Source organism: Triturus cristatus, chromosome 4_1 (assembly GCF_964204655.1).
Source record: "Triturus cristatus chromosome 4_1, aTriCri1.1, whole genome shotgun sequence".
Taxonomy (NCBI): domain Eukaryota; kingdom Metazoa; phylum Chordata; class Amphibia; order Caudata; family Salamandridae; genus Triturus; species Triturus cristatus.
In genome coordinates this window covers 1,356,720,042-1,356,735,385 of record NC_140585.1, presented here as the reverse complement: position 1 = coordinate 1,356,735,385, position 15,344 = coordinate 1,356,720,042, and positions in this window count along the sequence as shown.

Genomic DNA, 15,344 nt, shown 5'->3' with positions numbered 1-15,344 from the left:
AACCATTAGGCGAGAGTATGAGTCTAAGACCTTAGCTATTAGGACATATTACGAGTCTAAGACCTTAGCTATTAGGCCAGAGTAAGAGTTAAGACCTTAACCAGTAGGCCAGAGTAAGAGTTTAGACCTTAACCAGTAGGCCAGAGTAAGAGTTAAGACCTTAGCTATTAGGCCAGAGTAAGAGTTAAGACCTTAACCTGTAGGCCATAGTACAAGTCTAAGACCTTAATCTGTAGGCCAGAGTATGAGTCTAAGTCCTTAGCTATTAGGCCAGAGTACCAGTCTAAGACCTTCGCTATTAGGCCAGAGTAAGAGTTAATACCTTAACCAGTAGGCCAGAGTAAGAGTTAAGACCTTAACCAATAGGCAAGAGTACGAGTCTAAGACCTTAGCTATTAGGCCAGAGTAAGAATTTAGACCTTAATCATTAGGCCATAGTACGAGTCTAAGACCTTAATCTGTAGGCCAGAGTATGAGTCTAAGTCCTTAGCTATTAGGCCAGAGTACCAGTCTAAGACCTTCGCTATTAGGCCAGAGTAAGAGTTAATACCTTAACCAGTAGGCCAGAGTAAGAGTTAAGACCTTAACCAATAGGCCAGAGTACGAGTCTAAGACCTTAGCTATTAGGCCAGAGTAAGAGTTAAGACCTTAACCAGTAGGCCAGAGTAAGAATTAAGACCTTAACCTGTAGGCCACAGTAAGAGTTAAGACCTTAACCAGTAGGCCAGAGTAAGAGTTAAGACCTTAACCTGTAGGCCATAGCACAAGTCTAAGACCTTAGCTATTAGGCCAGAGTAAGAGTTAAGACCTTAACCATTAGGCCAGAGTACGAGTCTAAGACCTTAGCTATTAGGCCAGAGTAAGAGTTAAGACCTTAACCATTAGGCCAGAGTACGTGTCTAAGACCTTAGCTATTAGGCCAGAGTAAGAGTTAAGACCTTAACCATTAGGCCAGAGTAAGAGTTAGGACCTTAACCAGTAGGCCAGAGTAAGAGTTAAGAACTTAGCTATTAGGCCAGAGTAACAGTTAAGACTTTAACCAGTAGGCCAGAGTACGAGTCTGAGACCTTAGCTATTAGGCCAGAGTAAGAGTTAAGACCTTAGCTATTAGGCCACAGTAAGAGTTAAGACCTTAACCAGTAGGCCAGAGTAAGTGTCTAAGACCTTAACCATTAGGCCAGAGTACGAGTCTAAGACCTTAGCTATTAGGCCAGAGTAAGAGTTAGGACCTTAACAAGTAGGCCAGAGTAAGTGTTAGGACCTTAACCTGTAGGCCATAGTAAGAGTTAAGACCTTAACCAGTAGGCCAGAGTAAGTGTTAAGACCTTAACCTGTGGGCCATAGCACAAGTCTAAGACCTTAGCTATTAGGCCAGAGTAAGAGTTTAGACCTTAACCATTAGGCCAGAGTACGAGTCTACGACCTTAGCTATTAGGCCAGAGTAAGAGTCAATACCTTAACCAGAAGGCCAGAGTAAGAGTTAAGACCTTAACCAGTAGGCCAGCATAAGAGTTAAGACCTTAACCAATAGGCAAGAGTAAGAACTAAGACCTTAGCTATTAGGCCAGAGTAAGAGTTAAGACCTTAACCTGTAGGCCATAGTACGAGTCTAAGACCTTAATCTGTAGGCCAGAGTATGAGTCTAAGACCTTAGCTATTAGGCCAGAGTACGAGTCTAAGACCTTACCTATTAGTCCAGAGTAAGAGTTAATACCTTAACCAGTAGGCCAGAGTAAGAGTTAAGACCTTAACCAGTAGGCCAGAGTAAAAATTAAGACCTTAACCCGTAGGCCATAGTAAGAGTTAAGACCTTAAGCAGTATGCCAGAGTAAGAGTTAAGACCTTAACCTGTAGGCCATAGCACATGTCTAAGACCTTAGCTATTAGGCCAGAGTAAGAGTGAAGACCTTAACCATTAGGCCAGAGTACGAGTCTAAGACCTTAGCTATTAGGCCAGAGTAAGAGTTAAGACCTTAACCAGTAGGCCAGAGTAAGAGTTAAGACCTTAACCTGTAGGCCATAGTAAGAGTTAAGACCTTAACCAGTAGGCCAGAGTAAGAGTTAAGACCTTAACCTGTAGGCCATAGCACAAGTCTAAGACCTTAGCTACTAGGCCAGAGTAAGAGTTAAGACCTTAACCATTAGGCCAGAGTACGTGTCTAAGACCTGAGCTATTAGGCCAGAGTAAGAGTTATAACCTTAACCAGTAGGCCAGAGTAAGAGTTAAGACCTTAGCTATTAGGCCAGAGTAAGAGTTAATATCTTAACCATTAGGCCAGAGTTGGAGTCTAAGACCTTAGCTATTAGGCCAGAGTAAGTTTTAAGACCTTAGCTATTAGGCCAGAGTAAGAGTTAAGACCTTATCCATTAGGCCAGAGTACGAGTCTAAGACCTTAGCAATTAGGCCAGAGTAAGAGTTAAGACCTGAACAAGTAGGCCAGAGTAAGAGTTAAGACCTTAACCTATAGGCCATAGCAAGAGTTAAAACCTTAACCAGTAGGCCAGAGTAAGAGTTAAGACCTTAACCTGTAGGCCATAGTAAGAGTTAAGACCTTAACCAGAAGGCCAGAGTAAGAGTTAAGACCTTAACCTGTAGACCATAGCACAAGTCTAAGACCTTAGCTATTAGGCCAGCGTAAGAGTTAAGACCTTAACTAGTAGGCCAGCGTATGAGTGTAAGACCTTAACCATTAGGCCAGAGTATGAGTCTAAGACCTTAGCTATTAGGACATAATACGAGTCTAAGACCTTAGCTATTAGACCAGAGTAAGAGTTAAGACCTTAACCAGTAGGCCAGAGTAAGAGTTAAGACCTTAACCAGTAGGCCAGAGTAAGAACTAAGACCTTAGCTATTAGGCCAGAGTAAGATTTAAGACCTTAACCTGTAGGCCATAGTACGAGTCTAAGACCTTAATCTGTAGGCCAGAGTATGAGTCTATGACCTTAGCTATTAGGCCAGAGTACGAGTCTAAGACCTTACCTATTAGTCCAGAGTAAGTGTTAATACCTTAACCAGTAGGCCAGAGTATGAGTTAAGACCTTAAGCAGTATGCCAGAGTAAGAGTTAAGACCTTAACCTGTAGGCCATAGCACATGTCTAAGACCTTAGCTATTAGGCCAGAGTAAGAGTGAAGACCTTAACCATTAGGCCAGAGTATGAGTTTAAGACTTTAGCTATTAGGCCAGAGTACGAGTCTAAGACCTTAGCTATTAGGCCAGAGTAAGAGTTAAGACCTTAACCAGTTGGCCAGAGTAAGAGTTAAGACCTTAACCTGTAGGCCATAGTAAGAGTTAAGACCTTAACCAGTAGGCCAGAGTAAGAGTTAAGACCTTAGCTATTAGGCCAGAGTAAGAGTTAAGATCTTAACCATTAGGCCAGAGTTGGAGTCTAAGACCTTAGCTATTAGGCCAGAGTAAGTTTTAAGACCTTAGCTATTAGGCCAGAGTAAGAGTTAAGACCTTAACCATTAGGCCAGAGTACGAGTCTAAGACCTTAGCTTTTAGGTCAGAGCAAGAGTTTAGACCTTAACCATTAGGCCAGAGAACGAGTCTAAGACCTTAGCTATTAGGCCAGAGTAAGAGTTAAGACCTGAACAAGTAGGCCAGAGTAAGAGTTAAGACCTTATCCTATAGGCCATAGCAAGAGTTAAAACCTTAACCAGTAGGCCAGAGTAAGAGTTAAGACCTTAACCTGTAGGCCATAGCATGAGTCTAAGACCTTAGATATTAGGCCAGAGTAAGAGGTAAGACCTTAACCAGTAGGCCAGAGTACAAGTCTAAGACCTTAGCTATTAGGCCAGAGTAAGAGTTAAGACCTGAACAAGTAGGCCAGAGTAAGAGTTAAGACCTTAACCTATAGGCCATAGCAAGAGTTAAAACCTTAACCAGTAGGCCAGAGTAAGAGTTAAGACCTTAACCATTAGGCCAGAGTACGAGTCTAAGACCTTAACTATTAGGCCAGAGTAAGTTTTAAGACCTTAGCTATTAGGCCACAGTAAGAGTTAAGACCTTAACCAGTAGGCCAGAGTAAGAGTCTAAGACCTTAACCATTAGGCCAGAGTACGAGTCTAAGACCTTAGCTATTAGGCCAGAGTAAGAGTTAGGACCTTAACAAGTAGGCCAGAGTAAGTGTTAAGACCTTAACCTGTAGGCCATAGTAAGAGTTAAGACCTTAACCAGTAGGCCAGAGTAAGCGTTAAGACCTTAACCATTAGGCCAGAGTACGAGTCTAAGACCTTAGCTATTAAGCCAGAGTAAGAGTTTAGACCTTAACCATTAGGCCAGAGTACGAGTCTAAGACCTTAGCTATTAGGCCAGAGTAAGAGTTAAGACCTTAACCAGTAGGCCAGAGTATGAGTCTAAGACCTTAGCTATTAGGCCAGAGTAAGAGTTAAGACCTTAGCTATTAGGCCAGAGTAAGAGTTAGGACCTTAAGCATTAGGCCAGAGTACGAGTCTAAGACCTTTGCTATTAGGCCAGCGTAAGAGTTTAGACCTTAACCAGTAGGCCAGAGTACGAGTCTAAGACCTTAGCTATTAAGCCAGAGTAAGAGTTAAGACCTTAGCTATTAGGCCAGAGTACGAGTCTAAGACCTTAGCTATTAGGCCAGAGTAAGAGTTAAGACCTTAACCATTAGGCCAGAGTACGAGTCTAAGACCTTAGCTATTAGGCCAGAGGAAGAGTTAAGACCTTAACCAGTAGGCCAGTGTAAGAGTTAAGACTTTAATCTGTAGGCCATAGTACGAGTCCAAGACCTTAGCTATTAGGCCAGAGTGAGAGTTAAGACCTTAACTAGTAGGCCAGAGTATGAGTCTAAGACCTTAACCATTAGGCCAGAGTATGAGTCTAAGACCTTAACCAGTAGGCCAGAGTAAGAGTTAAGACCTTAACCTGTAGGCCATAGCACAAGTCTAAGACCTTAGCTATTAGGCCAGCGTAAGAGTTAAGACCTTAACCAGTAGGCCAGCATAAGAGTTAAGACCTTAGCTATTAGGCCAGAGTAAGAGTTAAGACCTTAACCAGTAGGCCAGAGTACGAGTCTAAGACCTTAGCTATTAGGCCAGACTAAGAGTTAAGACCTTAGCTATTAGGCCAGAGTTAGAGTTAGGACCTTAAGCATTAGGCCAGAGTACGAGTCTAAGGCCTTAGCTATTAGGCCAGAGTAAGAGTTAAGACCTTAACCTATAGGCCATAGCAAGAGTTAAAACCTTAACCAGTAGGCCAGAGTAAGAGTTAAGACCTTAACCTGTAGTCCATAGCACGAGTCTAAGACCTTAGATATTAGGCCAGAGTAAGAGTTAAGACCTTAACCAGTAGGCCAGAGTACAAGTCTAAAACCTTAGCTATTAGGCCAGAGTAAGAGTTAAGACCTTAACCAGTAGGCCAGTGTACGAGTCTAAGACCTTAGCTAGTAGGCCAGAGTAAGAGTTAAGACCTTAACCTGTAGGCCATAGTAAGAGTTAAGACCTTAACCAGTAGGCCAGAGTAAGCGTTAAGACCTTAACCTGTAGGCCAGAGTACGAGTCTAAGACCTTAGCTATTAGTCCAGAGTAAGAGTTAAGACCTTAGCTATTAGGCCAGAGTAAGAGTTAGGACCTTAAGCATTAGGCCAGAGTACGAGTCTAAGACCTTAGCTATTAGGCCAGCGTAAGAGTTAAGACCTTAACCAGTAGGCCAGAGTACGAGTCTAAGACCTTAGCTATTAAGCCAGAGTAAGAGTTAAGACCTTAGCTATTAGGCCAGAGTACGAGTCTAAGACCTTAGCTATTAGGCCAGAGTAAGAGTTAAGACCTTAACCATTAGGCCAGAGTACGAGTCTAAGACCTTAGCTATTAGGCCAGAGTAAGAGTTAAGACCTTAACCAGAAGGCCAGAGTAAGAGTTAAGACCTTAATCTGTAGGCCATAGTATGAGTCCAAGACCTTAGCTATTAGGCCAGAGTGAGAGTTAAGACCTTAACTAGTAGGCCAGAGTATGAGTCTAAGACCTTAACCATTAGGCCAGAGTATGAGTCTAAGACCTTAGCTATTAGGCCAGATTACGAGTCTAAGACCTTTGCTATTAGGCCAGAGTAAGAGTTAAGACCTTAGCTATTAGGCCAGAGTAAGAGTTAAGACCTTAACCAGTAGGCCAGAGTAAGAGTTAAGACCTTAAACATTAGGCCAGAGTATGAGTCTAAGACCTTAGCTATTAGGCCAGAGTAAGAGTTAAGACCTTAACCAGTAGGCCAAAGTAAGAGTTAAGACCTTAACCTGTAGGCCAGAGTACGAGTCTAAGACCTTAGCTATTAGGCCAGAGTAAGAGTTAAGACCTTAACCATTAGGCCAGAGTACAAATCTAAGACCTTAGCTATTAGGCCAGAGTAAGAGTTAAGACCTTAACCATTAGGCCAGAGTAAGAGTCTAAGACCTTAGCTATTAGGCCAGAGTAAGAGTTAAGACCTTAACCTGTAGGCCAGAGTATGAGTCTAAGTCCTTAGCTATTAGGCCAGAGTACCAGTCTAAGACCTTCGCTATTAGGCCAGAGTAAGAGTTAATACCTTAACCAGTAGGCCAGAGTAAGAGTTAAGACCTTAACCAATAGGCCAGAGTACGAGTCTAAGACCTTAGCTATTAGGCCAGAGTAAGAGTTAAGACCTTAACCAGTAGGCCAGAGTAAGAATTAAGACCTTAACCTGTAGGCCACAGTAAGAGTTAAGACCTTAACCAGTAGGCCAGAGTAAGAGTTAAGACCTTAACCTGTAGGCCATAGCACAAGTCTAAGACCTTAGCTATTAGGCCAGAGTAAGAGTTAAGACCTTAACCATTAGGCCAGAGTACGAGTCTAAGACCTTAGCTATTAGGCCAGAGTAAGAGTTAAGACCTTAACCATTAGGCCAGAGTACGTGTCTAAGACCTAAGCTATTAGGCCAGAGTAAGAGTTAAGACCTTAACCATTAGGCCAGAGTAAGAGTTAGGACCTTAACCAGTAGGCCAGAGTACGAGTCTGAGACCTTAGCTATTAGGCCAGAGTAAGAGTTAAGACCTTAGCTATTAGGCCACAGTAAGAGTTAAGACCTTAACCAGTAGGCCAGAGTAAGAGTCTAAGACCTTAACCATTAGGCCAGAGTACGAGTCTAAGACCTTAGCTATTAGGCCAGAGTAAGAGTTAGGACCTTAACAAGTAGGCCAGAGTAAGTGTTAAGACCTTAACCTGTAGGCCATAGTAAGAGTTAAGACCTTAACCAGTAGGCCGGAGTAAGTGTTAAGACCTTAACCTGTGGGCCATAGCACAAGTCTAAGACCTTAGCTATTAGGCCAGAGTAAGAGTTTAGACCTTAACCATTAGGCCAGAGTACGAGTCTACGACCTTAGCTATTAGGCCAGAGTAAGAGTCAATACCTTAACCAGAAGGCCAGAGTAAGAGTTAAGACCTTAACCAGTAGGCCAGAGTAAGAGTTAAGACCTTAACCAGTAGGCCAGAGTAAGAATTAAGACCTTAACCTGTAGGCCATAGTAAGAGTTAAGACCTTAACCAGTAGGCCAGTGTAAGAGTTAAGACCTTAACCTGTAGGCCATAGCACAAGTCTAAGACCTTAGCTATTAGGCCAGAGTAAGAGTTAAGACCTTAACCATTATGCCAGAGTACGATTCTAAGACCTTAGCTATTAGGCCAGAGTAAGAGTTAAGACCTTAACCATTAGGCCAGAGTAAGAGTTAAGACCTTAACCAGTAGGCCAGAGTAAGAGTTAAGACCTTAGCTATTAGGCCAGAGTAACAGTTAAGACCTTAACCAGTAGGCCAGAGTACGAGTCTAAGACCTTAGCTATTAGGCCAGAGTACGAGTCTAAGACCTTAGCTATTAGGCCAGAGTAAGAGTTAAGACCTTAACCATTAGGCCAGAGTACGAGTCTAAGAACTTAGCTATTAGGCCAGAGTAAGAGTTAAGACCTTAACCAGTAGGCCAGAGTAAGAGTCAAGACCTTAACCAGTAGGCCACAGTACGAGTCTAAGACCTTAGCTATTAAGCCAGAGTAAGAGTTAAGACCTTAGCTATTAGGCCAGAGTAAAAGTAAAGACCTTAACCATTAGGCCAGAGTACGAGTCTAAGACCTTAGCTATTAGGCCAGAGTAAGAGTTAAGACCTTAACCTGTAGGCCATAGTAAGTGTTAAGACCTTAACCAGAAGGCCAGAGTAAGAGTTAAGACCTTAACCAGAAGGCCAGAGTAAGAGTTAAGACCTTAACCAGTAAGCCAGAGTATGAGTCTAAGACCTTAACCATTAGGCGAGAGTATGAGTCTAAGACCTTAGCTATTAGGACATAATACGAGTCTAAGACCTTAGCTATTAGGCCAGAGTAAGAGTTAAGACCTTAACCAGTAGGCCAGAGTAAGAGTTTAGACCTTAACCAGTAGGCCAGAGTAAGAGTTAAGACCTTAGCTATTAGGCCAGAGTAAGAGTTAAGACCTTAACCTGTAGGCCATAGTACAAGTCTAAGACCTTAATCTGTAGGCCAGAGTATGAGTCTAAGACCTTAGCTATTAGGCCAGAGTACCAGTCTAAGACCTTCGCTATTAGGCCAGAGTAAGAGTTAATACCTTAACCAGTAGGCCAGAGTAAGAGTTAAGACCTTAACCAATAGGCAAGAGTACGAGTCTAAGACCTTAGCTATTAGGCCAGAGTAAGAATTTAGACCTTAATCATTAGGCCATAGTACGAGTCTAAGACCTTAATCTGTAGGCCAGAGTATGAGCCTAAGTCCTTAGCTATTAGGCCAGAGTACCAGTCTAAGACCTTCGCTATTAGGCCAGAGTAAGAGTTAATACCTTAACCAGTAGGCCAGAGTAAGAGTTAAGACCTTAACCAATAGGCCAGAGTACGAGTCTAAGACCTTAGCTATTAGGCCAGAGTAAGAGTTAAGACCTTAACCAGTAGGCCAGAGTAAGAATTAAGACCTTAACCTGTAGGCCACAGTAAGAGTTAAGACCTTAACCAGTAGGCCAGAGTAAGAGTTAAGACCTTAACCTGTAGGCCATAGCACAAGTCTAAGACCTTAGCTATTAGGCCAGAGTAAGAGTTAAGACCTTAACCATTAGGCCAGAGTACAAGTCTAAGACCTTAGCTATTAGGCCAGAGTAAGAGTTAAGACCTTAACCATTAGGCCAGAGTACGTGTCTAAGACCTTAGCTATTAGGCCAGAGTAAGAGTTAAGACCTTAACCATTAGGCCAGAGTAAGAGTTAGGACCTTAACCAGCAGGCCAGAGTAAGAGTCAAGACCTTAACCAGTAGGCCACAGTACACGTCTAAGACCTTAGCTATTAAGCCAGAGTAAGAGTTAAGACCTTAGCTATTAGGCCAGAGTAAAAGTAAAGACCTTAACCATTAGGCCAGAGTACGAGTCTAAGACCTTAGCTATTAGGCCAGAGTAAGAGTTAAGACCTTAACCTGTAGGCCATAGTAAGTGTTAAGACCTTAACCAGAAGGCCAGAGTAAGAGTTAACACCTTAACCAGAAGGCCAGAGTAAGAGTTAAGACCTTAACCAGTAAGCCAGAGTATGAGTCTAAGACCTTAACCATTAGGCGAGAGTATGAGTCTAAGACCTTAGCTATTAGGACATAATACGAGTCTAAGACCTTAGCTATTAGGCCAGAGTAAGAGTTAAGACCTTAACCAGTAGGCCAGAGTAAGAGTTTAGACCTTAACCAGTAGGCCAGAGTAAGAGTTAAGACCTTAGCTATTAGGCCAGAGTAAGAGTTAAGACCTTAACCTGTAGGCCATAGTACAAGTCTAAGACCTTAATCTGTAGGCCAGAGTATGAGTCTAAGACCTTAGCTATTAGGCCAGAGTACCAGTCTAAGACCTTCGCTATTAGGCCAGAGTAAGAGTTAATACCATAACCAGTAGGCCAGAGTAAGAGTTAAGACCTTAACCAATAGGCAAGAGTACGAGTCTAAGACCTTAGCTATTAGGCCAGAGTAAGAATTTAGACCTTAATCATTAGGCCATAGTACGAGTCTAAGACCTTAATCTGTAGGCCAGAGTATGAGTCTAAGTCCTTAGCTATTAGGCCAGAGTACCAGTCTAAGACCTTCGCTATTAGGCCAGAGTAAGAGTTAATACCTTAACCAGTAGGCCAGAGTAAGAGTTAAGACCTTAACCAATAGGCCAGAGTACGAGTCTAAGACCTTAGCTATTAGGCCAGAGTAAGAGTTAAGACCTTAACCAGTAGGCCAGAGTAAGAATTAAGACCTTAACCTGTAGGCCGGAGTACGAGTCTAAGACCTTAGCTATTAGGCCAGAGTACGAGTCTAAGACCTTAGCTATTAGAGCAGAGTAAGCGTTAAGACCTTAACCATTAGGCCAGAGTATGAGTTAAGACCTTAACCAGTAGGCCAGATTACGAAGCTAAGACCTTAGCTATTAGGCCAGAGTAAGAGTTGAGACCTTAGCTATTAGGCCAGAGTAAAAGTTAAGACCTTAACCATTAGGCCAGAGTACGAGTCTAAGACCTTAGCTATTATGCCAGAGTAAGGGTGAAGACCTTAACCAGTAGGCCAGAGTAAGAGTTAAGACCTTAACCTGTAGGCCAGAGTACAAGTCTAAGACCTTAGCTATTAGGCCAGAGTACGAGTCTAAGACCTTAGCTATTAGGCCAGAGTAAGAGTTAAGATCTTAACCAGTAGGCCAGAGTGAGAGTTAAGACCTTAGCTATTAGGCCAGAGTAAGAGTTAAGACCTTAACCAGTAGGCCAGAGTACGAGTCTGAGACCTTAGCTATTAGGCCAGAGTAAGAGTTAAGAAATTAGCTATTAGGCCAGAGTAACAGTTAAGACCTTAACCAGTAGGCCAGAGTAAGAGGTAAGACCTTAACCATTAGGTCAGAGTACGAGTCTAAGACCTTAGCTATTAGGCCAGAGTACGAGTTAAGACCCTAGCTATTAGGCCAGAGTAAGAGTTAAGACCTTAACCATTAGGCCAGAGTACGAGTCTAAGACCTTAGCAATTATGCCAGAGTAAGGGTAAAGACCTTAACCAGTAGGCCAGAGTAAGAGTTAAGACCTTAACCTGTAGGCCAGAGTACAAGTCTAAAACCTTAGCTATTAGGCCAGAGTACGAGTCTAAGACCTTAGCTATTAGGCCAGAGTAAGAGTTAAGATCTTAACCAGTAGGCCAGAGTGAGAGTTAAGACCTTAGCTATTAGGCCAGAGTAAGAGTTAGGACCTTAGCTATTAGGCCAGAGTAAGAGTTAAGACCTTAACCATTAGGCCAGAGTATGAGTCTAAGACCTTAGCTATTAGGCCAGAGTAAAAGTTAAGACCTTAACCAGTAGGCCAGAGTAAGAGTTAAGACCTCAGCTATTAGGCCAGAGTAAGAGTTAAGACCTTAACCAGTAGGCCAGAGTAAGAGTTAAGACCTTAACCATTAGGCCAGAGTACGAGTCTAAGACCTTAGCTATTAGGCCAGAGTAAGAGTTAAGACCTTAACCAGAAGGCCTGAGTAAGAGTTAAGACCTTAACCTGCAGGCCAGAGTGCGAGTCTAAGACCTTAGCTATTATCCCAGAGTAAGAGTTAAGACCTTAACCAGTAGGCCAGAGTACGAGTCTAAAACCTTAGCTATTAGGCCAGAGTAAGAGTTAAGACCTTTACCAGTAGGCCAGAGTAAGAGTTAAGACCTTAACCATTAGGCCAGAGTATGAGTCTAAGACCTTAGCTATTAGGCCAGAGTAAGAGTTAAGACCTTAGCTATTAGGCCAGAGTAGGAGTTAAAAGCTTAACCATTAGGCCAGAGCACGAGTCTAAGACCCTAGCTATTAGGCCAGAGTACGAGTCTAAGACCTTAGCTATTAGGCCAGAGTAAAAGTTTAGACCTTAACCATTAGGCCAGAGTACGAGTCTAAGACCTTAGCTATTAGGCCAAAGTAGGAGTTAAGACCTTAACCATTAGGCCAGAGTACGAGTCTAAGACCTTAGCTATTAGGCCAGAGTAGGAGTTAAGACCTTAACCATTAGGCCAGAGTAAGAGTCTAAGACCTTAGCTATTAGGCCAGAGTAAGAGTTAAGACCTTAACCTGTAGGCCAGAGTATGAGTCTAAGTCCTTAGCTATTAGGCCAGAGTACCAGTCTAAGACCTTCGCTATTAGGCCAGAGTAAGAGTTAATACCTTAACCAGTAGGCCAGAGTAAGAGTTAAGACCTTAACCAATAGGCCAGAGTACGAGTCTAAGACCTTAGCTATTAGGCCAGAGTAAGAGTTAAGACCTTAACCAGTAGGCCAGAGTAAGAATTAAGACCTTAACCTGTAGGCCACAGTAAGAGTTAAGACCTTAACCAGTAGGCCAGAGTAAGAGTTAAGACCTTAACCTGTAGGCCATAGCACAAGTCTAAGACCTTAGCTATTAGGCCAGAGTAAGAGTTAAGACCTTAACCATTAGGCCAGAGTACAAGTCTAAGACCTTAGCTATTAGGCCAGAGTAAGAGTTAAGACCTTAACCATTAGGCCAGAGTACGTGTCTAAGACCTTAGCTATTAGGCCAGAGTAAGAGTTAAGACCTTAACCATTAGGCCAGAGTAAGAGTTAGGACCTTAACCAGTAGGCCAGAGTACGAGTCTGAGACCTTAGCTATTAGGCCAGAGTAAGAGTTAAGACCTTAGCTATTAGGCCACAGTAAGAGTTAAGACCTTAACCAGTAGGCCAGAGTAAGAGTCTAAGACCTTAACCATTAGGCCAGAGTACGAGTCTAAGACCTTAGCTATTAGGCCAGAGTAAGAGTTAGGACCTTAACAAGTAGGCCAGAGTAAGTGTTAAGACCTTAACCTGTAGGCCATAGTAAGAGTTAAGACCTTAACCAGTAGGCCGGAGTAAGTGTTAAGACCTTAACCTGTGGGCCATAGCACAAGTCTAAGACCTTAGCTATTAGGCCAGAGTAAGAGTTTAGACCTTAACCATTAGGCCAGAGTACGAGTCTACGACCTTAGCTATTAGGCCAGAGTAAGAGTCAATACCTTAACCAGAAGGCCAGAGTAAGAGTTAAGACCTTAACCAGTAGGCCAGAGTAAGAGTTAAGACCTTAACCAGTAGGCCAGAGTAAGAATTAAGACCTTAACCTGTAGGCCATAGTAAGAGTTAAGACCTTAACCAGTAGGCCAGTGTAAGAGTTAAGACCTTAACCTGTAGGCCATAGCACAAGTCTAAGACCTTAGCTATTAGGCCAGAGTAAGAGTTAAGACCTTAACCATTATGCCAGAGTACGATTCTAAGACCTTAGCTATTAGGCCAGAGTAAGAGTTAAGACCTTAACCATTAGGCCAGAGTAAGAGTTAAGACCTTAACCAGTAGACCAGAGTAAGAGTTAAGACCTTAGCTATTAGGCCAGAGTAACAGTTAAGACCTTAACCAGTAGGCCAGAGTACGAGTCTAAGACCTTAGCTATTAGGCCAGAGTACGAGTCTAAGACCTTAGCTATTAGGCCAGAGTAAGAGTTAAGACCTTAACCATTAGGCCAGAGTACGAGTCTAAGACCTTAGCTATTAGGCCAGAGTAAGAGTTAAGACCTTAACCAGTAGGCCAGAGTAAGAGTCAAGACCTTAACCAGTAGGCCACAGTACGAGTCTAAGACCTTAGCTATTAAGCCAGAGTAAGAGTTAAGACCTTAGCTATTAGGCCAGAGTAAAAGTAAAGACCTTAACCATTAGGCCAGAGTACGAGTCTAAGACCTTAGCTATTAGGCCAGAGTAAGAGTTAAGACCTTAACCTGTAGGCCATAGTAAGTGTTAAGACCTTAACCAGAAGGCCAGAGTAAGAGTTAAGACCTTAACCAGAAGGCCAGAGTAAGAGTTAAGACCTTAACCAGTAAGCCAGAGTATGAGTCTAAGACCTTAACCATTAGGCGAGAGTATGAGTCTAAGACCTTAGCTATTAGGACATAATACGAGTCTAAGACCTTAGCTATTAGGCCAGAGTAAGAGTTAAGACCTTAACCAGTAGGCCAGAGTAAGAGTTTAGACCTTAACCAGTAGGCCAGAGTAAGAGTTAAGACCTTAGCTATTAGGCCAGAGTAAGAGTTAAGACCTTAACCTGTAGGCCATAGTACAAGTCTAAGACCTTAATCTGTAGGCCAGAGTATGAGTCTAAGACCTTAGCTATTAGGCCAGAGTACCAGTCTAAGACCTTCGCTATTAGGCCAGAGTAAGAGTTAATACCTTAACCAGTAGGCCAGAGTAAGAGTTAAGACCTTAACCAATAGGCAAGAGTACGAGTCTAAGACCTTAGCTATTAGGCCAGAGTAAGAATTTAGACCTTAATCATTAGGCCATAGTACGAGTCTAAGACCTTAATCTGTAGGCCAGAGTATGAGTCTAAGTCCTTAGCTATTAGGCCAGAGTACCAGTCTAAGACCTTCGCTATTAGGCCAGAGTAAGAGTTAATACCTTAACCAGTAGGCCAGAGTAAGAGTTAAGACCTTAACCAATAGGCCAGAGTACGAGTCTAAGACCTTAGCTATTAGGCCAGAGTAAGAGTTAAGACCTTAACCAGTAGGCCAGAGTAAGAATTAAGACCTTAACCTGTAGGCCACAGTAAGAGTTAAGACCTTAACCAGTAGGCCAGAGTAAGAGTTAAGACCTTAACCTGTAGGCCATAGCACAAGTCTAAGACCTTAGCTATTAGGCCAGAGTAAGAGTTAAGACCTTAACCATTAGGCCAGAGTACAAGTCTAAGACCTTAGCTATTAGGCCAGAGTAAGAGTTAAGACCTTAACCATTAGGCCAGAGTACGTGTCTAAGACCTTAGCTATTAGGCCAGAGTAAGAGTTAAGACCTTAACCATTAGGCCAGAGTAAGAGTTAGGACCTTAACCAGTAGGCCAGAGTAAGAGTCAAGACCTTAACCAGTAGGCCACAGTACACGTCTAAGACCTTAGCTATTAAGCCAGAGTAAGAGTTAAGACCTTAGCTATTAGGCCAGAGTAAAAGTAAAGACCTTAACCATTAGGCCAGAGTACGAGTCTAAGACCTTAGCTATTAGGCCAGAGTAAGAGTTAAGACCTTAACCTGTAGGCCATAGTAAGTGTTAAGACCTTAACCAGAAGGCCAGAGTAAGAGTTAAGACCTTAACCAGAAGGCCAGAGTAAGAGTTAAGACCTTAACCAGTAAGCCAGAGTATGAGTCTAAGACCTTAACCATTAGGCGAGAGTATGAGTCTAAGACCTTAGCTATTAGGACATAATACGAGTCTAAGACCTTAGCTATTAGGCCAGAGTAAGAGTTAAGACCTTAACCAGTAGGCCAGAGTAAGAGTTTAGACCTTAACCAGTAGGCCAGAGTAAGAGTTAAGACCTTAGCTATTAGGCCAGAGTAAGAGTTAAGACCT